The sequence below is a fragment of the Vulpes vulpes genome, chromosome 14 (assembly GCF_048418805.1).
Source record: "Vulpes vulpes isolate BD-2025 chromosome 14, VulVul3, whole genome shotgun sequence".
In the NCBI taxonomy this organism is placed as follows: domain Eukaryota; kingdom Metazoa; phylum Chordata; class Mammalia; order Carnivora; family Canidae; genus Vulpes; species Vulpes vulpes.
In genome coordinates, this window is record NC_132793.1 from 105012349 (window position 1) to 105017589 (window position 5241).

A 5241-nucleotide genomic window follows, 5' to 3' on the forward strand; every position below is an offset into this window, starting at 1 on the left:
CCCATCCCCAACTCAGGGTTCTCCTCCTCTGACCCAGTGCTCCCTTCCCTGACCCAGTACTCCCTGCTCTCTGACTCCATGCTCCTACTCCCTGACTCAGTGCTCCATTCTCCCTGACTTGATACTCCTGCTCCCTAACTCAGTGTTCCCCACCCCTGACCCAATGCTCCCCTCTCTGACCTGGTGCTCCTGGGCAGTTGCTGTCTCCAGCACCCTTCTTGCCTGTGCTGGATGCCAGGCCCTCTCCATGTGGTCAGCACAGGCTCTTCTTCTGATGCTCAGAGCACGTGCATCTTTATCCTGTTGTCCTGGAAACAACCCGCTTCACTGGGGAACGGCCTTCACAGGAGGTCACTGTTACTGAGAAATGCAGACTCAGTGGTAACGAGGGGCTCCCTCCCACCACGCTCTGCCTCCTAGATGACTTTCCTCTCCCAAATCACACTGCTCCCTCGTAAGGCTGGGTGCTGGGGTGCGGCCAGGCTTCCCCCTGCACCTCGGAGCTGGATGGGGTACGAGGGCCCCATCTCCATAATCTGAGCGACTGCCCCTCTCTGGGCTCAGCCAGCCTCATGGTTGTACGTCCTCCAGGAGCAGTCATCCTCCCTTCTCCCGGTCTTCAGATCTCAGCCTGAACCAGCCAGGCCCCCCTGGGAGATGAAATAAGATCAACCCTCTCTCATGTGTGTAGATCTCTCAGTGTCCGAGCTGCCCTGTCCATCATGCCCTGCGTGTCCCAGCCACTCCTGTGCCAGGTGTCCCCTGGACCAGCCAGGGCTAAGCATCACCCAGACTCAGAGAGCCCAAGGAGGCAGGAGGGCCAAAGGAGCCGCAAACGACATCTGGCCTGAGACACGCATGCAAGGAGATCCAGGCCCTCCTGGGGACTTCGCCCTGAAACAATCTCCGTTGGCCTATAATCTGTGAGTCTCCAGGATCCCTGCAAATGTCCTTTGGGATTTATTCCACTCTTTCAAATGAATGATGCCTGAGAAAGAGCTGTCATTGGACATGAAGGTCAACTCCCTCTATTTGTGCTTCTCAGGAGATGCCTCAGCAATAGTCCTCTGGCCAAGGAGATGTGCTTGGATGGAGGGCACCTGCGCCCCACGGGCAGATCCCACATGGCCCTTTGATTATATATTCAGGCAATATGCAAATTACATATGATTGCATATTCAGCCAATATGCAAACATGCTTTGACCACCCTCCCAGACGTTGTGTTAGAAGGTAGAGATATGCAGGTGAATTTACCTGTACTGCATCCCAGGGGGTTCATCCATCCATTCTAGGGAGTTTTGGAGCATAACCTTGTCCTCTTAAGAAATAGATTCCAGAAGGAGGTAAGAATGTGATACATTATAATTTAAAATAAAAAGGAACAAAATCCCTAAGCTTTGTCGCTGGACCTCTTAGTCTTTAACCGTGTGGATTTACCTCTCTCCCTGTGGCATGGTTTTCTCTACAGAAGCCCCACCCTCTCCTCTGCGTGCAGATCACTGGCAAGAAGAGCAGCAGGGTTGTTTTTAGGGATCTGTGGCCTTTGCTCCTCTGCTGCTAGGTGTCCCCTACCACTCCTAGTTTCCAGACTGAGCCCATAACTCCTGCCTTTCCCCATCACCTCCCACCTGCCTCACCAGTGACAGAACTGGAGGCCAACTTCCCCAATACGATCTCTCCTTCCACCTCCCGTTGCCCAACAGATCACATCCTGACTCCACAGAGGGGTGCAGCTGGACCCCAGCCTCCTGAAAACTGCTCTCCACTGAGGCGCTGGCCCCCTCCCTCACCTGGGGGACTGGGGGGAGGTCGGCTGTCCCCAACCTCCGTAGTGACACGTCTTCCAGGCTCTGCAGTCAGGCTGGTGTGGACCATGGAGATGGAAGCCTGAAGGGAGGATATTAGGGAAGAGACGGAAGCCTCTAACTTGTTCCCAAGGGTCTAGGAGCCCCAGGGCCGCTGACCTGGAGCCTCGTGCTCTGGCACTGAGTGCGCCCAGCTGCGGGCTGCGTCTCCCAGGCCTGCTGTTCTATGCTGTCCCGTGGTTCTGCCTCATGCACCTGTTGTCTCTGCTCATCCAAGGGCTTCTTGGCTACTGATGCGGACCTCTCCTGGTCCCCACCTCAGAAGCAAGGGTGTTGCTGGCTACTCCTGGCACTCCGGGATACTCTGTTGGGCGTCCTCCACCATTCTGGGACAGTCTGGATTCCTGCACATCTTGGCAGAAGGACTGTCCCTCACACCTTGCTGCGTGCAGTGGTCTGAGTTGCATTCCCTGAAATATGTCCAAGTCCTAACCCCCGGGACATGAGAAAGTGACCTCATGTGGACATAGGGTCTTTGCAGATGTAATTAGGTTGTGGGTCTTGGGATGAGGTTGTCCTGGATTGAGGACGGGCCCTACACCAATGAGTGGGCCCTTGCAAGAGAAAGGAGGGGGCAGATTTGAGACACAGGGACCCTGGAAGATCGTCTTGTGGACGCCCGGCCGAGACAGGGGGCGTGCTGGCACGTGCCCAGGGAGGCGAGGATGGCTGGCAGCCACCGAAACCTTGGAAGAGGCACAGCCCTGATGCCCCCTCTCAACCCCCAGAGGGAACCAGCCCTGCCAACACCTTGATTCAGAATGTGGTCTCCAGAATTCTGAGAATATATACATTTTTGTTTGTTTGTTTGTTTTTATTCATGAGACACAGGGAGAGAGACAGAGACACAAGCAGAGGGAGAAGCAGGCTCCATGCAGGGAGCCCGATGTGGGACTCAATCCCAGGACCCCAGGAACATGCCCTGGGCTAAAAGGCAGATGCCCAACCTCTGAGCCACCCGGGCGTCCCTATTTCCGCTGTCTTAAGCCATCCCACTTGTGCTAATTTGTCAGGGCAGCCCAGGGAAATGGACACACTGGGCTGGCTCTGACATCACCCCCCTTGGGTACCCCCGGCCGCAGGCCACTCTGTGTGGCCACCATCGCTGCCTGTCTGCCCCGGGCCTCTTCCCCTCTGCTCCAGGAGGGCAGGCTCCAGGATCTGCCACTGCCTCGGGTCCTCAGAGGGTCCAGCGAGACCACAAGGGATCTGGAGCTGGGTTTCCTCAGGGCAGAAACAGCGTGCTCTCCGCACAAAGCCCAGCCTCGAAGACTCCAGGCTTCTATCAGGGGACCAGGCTGCCTGGCCGGGTCACCTTCTGTGCTGTTCCCTTTCCAGGTGGACGCATGGAGGACCTGCACAACTGGCTGGGTCAGCCTTCCCCAGGCCTGAGGGGAAGGGCCTTCTCCACAGGTCTGGGGAGTTGCACATGGCATAGAAATGCCCCTGCTTTGGGGTGCTCGGGTGGCTCAGTGGGTTAGGCGTCCGACTCGTGATCTCAGCTGGGGTCTCGATCACAGGGTTGTGGGTTTGGGTCCCGCACTGGGCTCTATGCTGGGCATGGAGCCTGTTTGAATAAAAGAAAATCCCACTTTAGGTGGGATCTGTGTGGGTCTGATTCGCAGCCCCATTCCCGAGACGATCAGGGCTGAGAGGAGTGCTCCTCTATTGCTAAGCTTCTGGGAAACAGACCGAGATTCGAGTGAACATCTGGGCTCTGTTTCCCCTTCTGTTACCTAAGAATGCTGTTTGCGGTTCCCAGCAAAATCCTGTCCAGCTCCAGCCATCTGCGGCCTTACAAAATCCTGTCGGTGCCTTGCCGACACAGTCAGCAAACGTTGGGGTCCCGGGTGGGTGACCAAATGTCCTTGTTTTCTTTGTTTATGGGACGTGGGGTTTCATGGCTGGAACTGGGAATGTCCCAGACCCCTGGGCTGAGCTACTCCCTGGCCCAGGCCCCGTGGGGCTGTCTTCTTAGGTGACAGGACCGGCCTGCATGTGGGGGTGTCCCAGCCCTCCCTGGACATCTCCCCCCAGGGCTGCCTGCAGAGCCTGGCCCAGGTTAAACACCACCACCCCGTCACACGGCCTCCCTGCCATGTGCACCCGAGAGGGGAAATGGTCTCCCACGCAATTCCCACCGTAAACGGCGGCCACGCTGCAAGATCCCAGAGGGGAGGCTCTGGTGCCCCACGTCCTGCTGACCCCAGCCTGGCTGTCTCCCCAGGGCTAAGCCGGTGGCCACCATGACAACCAGCAGCTGTCTCGGCTGCCTTCTCTTCCATCCATGTGTGGGAGCCACAGCGCTGCAGGTGCAGGGGTGCACGGCCCCCTTCTCGGACACTACCCCTACCGAGCTGCCACCAGCCGCTGGGAACTTACTGCCATTGGACCATTGCGGGGCTGCCTGGCCTGTCTGGCCCCACGCTTGAGGCTCCGGGGTGCAGCTTGCTCTCAGGACCACAGGGGAAACTGGGTGGACGGCCCACGAGACACAGGAGTGGACGTGGCTTCTGCGCTCAAGGAGCCTCGTGGAGGAGACACGCCCTCATGCTGGAAGGTGGCTGCGGTGCCGGCTGGCTTCCCTTCCCGCCAGCCCTGGGCAGGTTTCTTTGCTTTCTGCGCGCTTATGTGACTCCCATGGGGAATTGTAAAATTGTGGGAAGAGTCAGGAGTCAGGAGTCGGGCTGTAACCAGAGGCTGGTGTCCCACTGAGGGCCCGCATACCCACCTTGGGGTTTATCAGGGACTTGGGCTTGGAGATGGGAGCCCCGTTAAGTGTTTTCCACAAAAGCAGAGCCCACAGGCTGGGCTTCCAGCGGGAAGGCTGCATTGCTGGGACCCGTTGGTTAAGCCAAGTTAATCACAGCCTTCAAGGCTCTCCAGCCCCTCCCCCGCTCCACCTCCCCATCTGTGTTGGGGCAGGATGGGGTCCTCTACGCCGAAACCTCAGCACATTCTGGAATGTCATATTCTGCTTGCTTGCCTCTTCCCCAGGAATGAGGTTTCCACAGGTGGGTGCGCCTTCCCTGTGGAGCCTCAGCCCCGTGCCCAGCAGGTGTACGTCATCACCAACACACTGAGAACACGCAGGGGGAGTCTGGGGGAGAAACAGGCTCACAAGTGTCAGGCCTGAAATGGGATTGTTTTGTATTTGTTCACACACAGAGGTGATGCTATGTAACATTGAATGAAAGGATGTTCTTCCATTTATTCATCCATTCCTCTATTTATTCATCCATTCCTCTATTTGGCTTTGCCTCAATCCACAATTTTTCTCCCCCTGTGGAGTATCGCTGCAGTATACATTCTCACACATACACCTGCACTCTTCAAGGCTCTTCTCTCACCAGGAGGAACAGCTAGAAAGGAGGT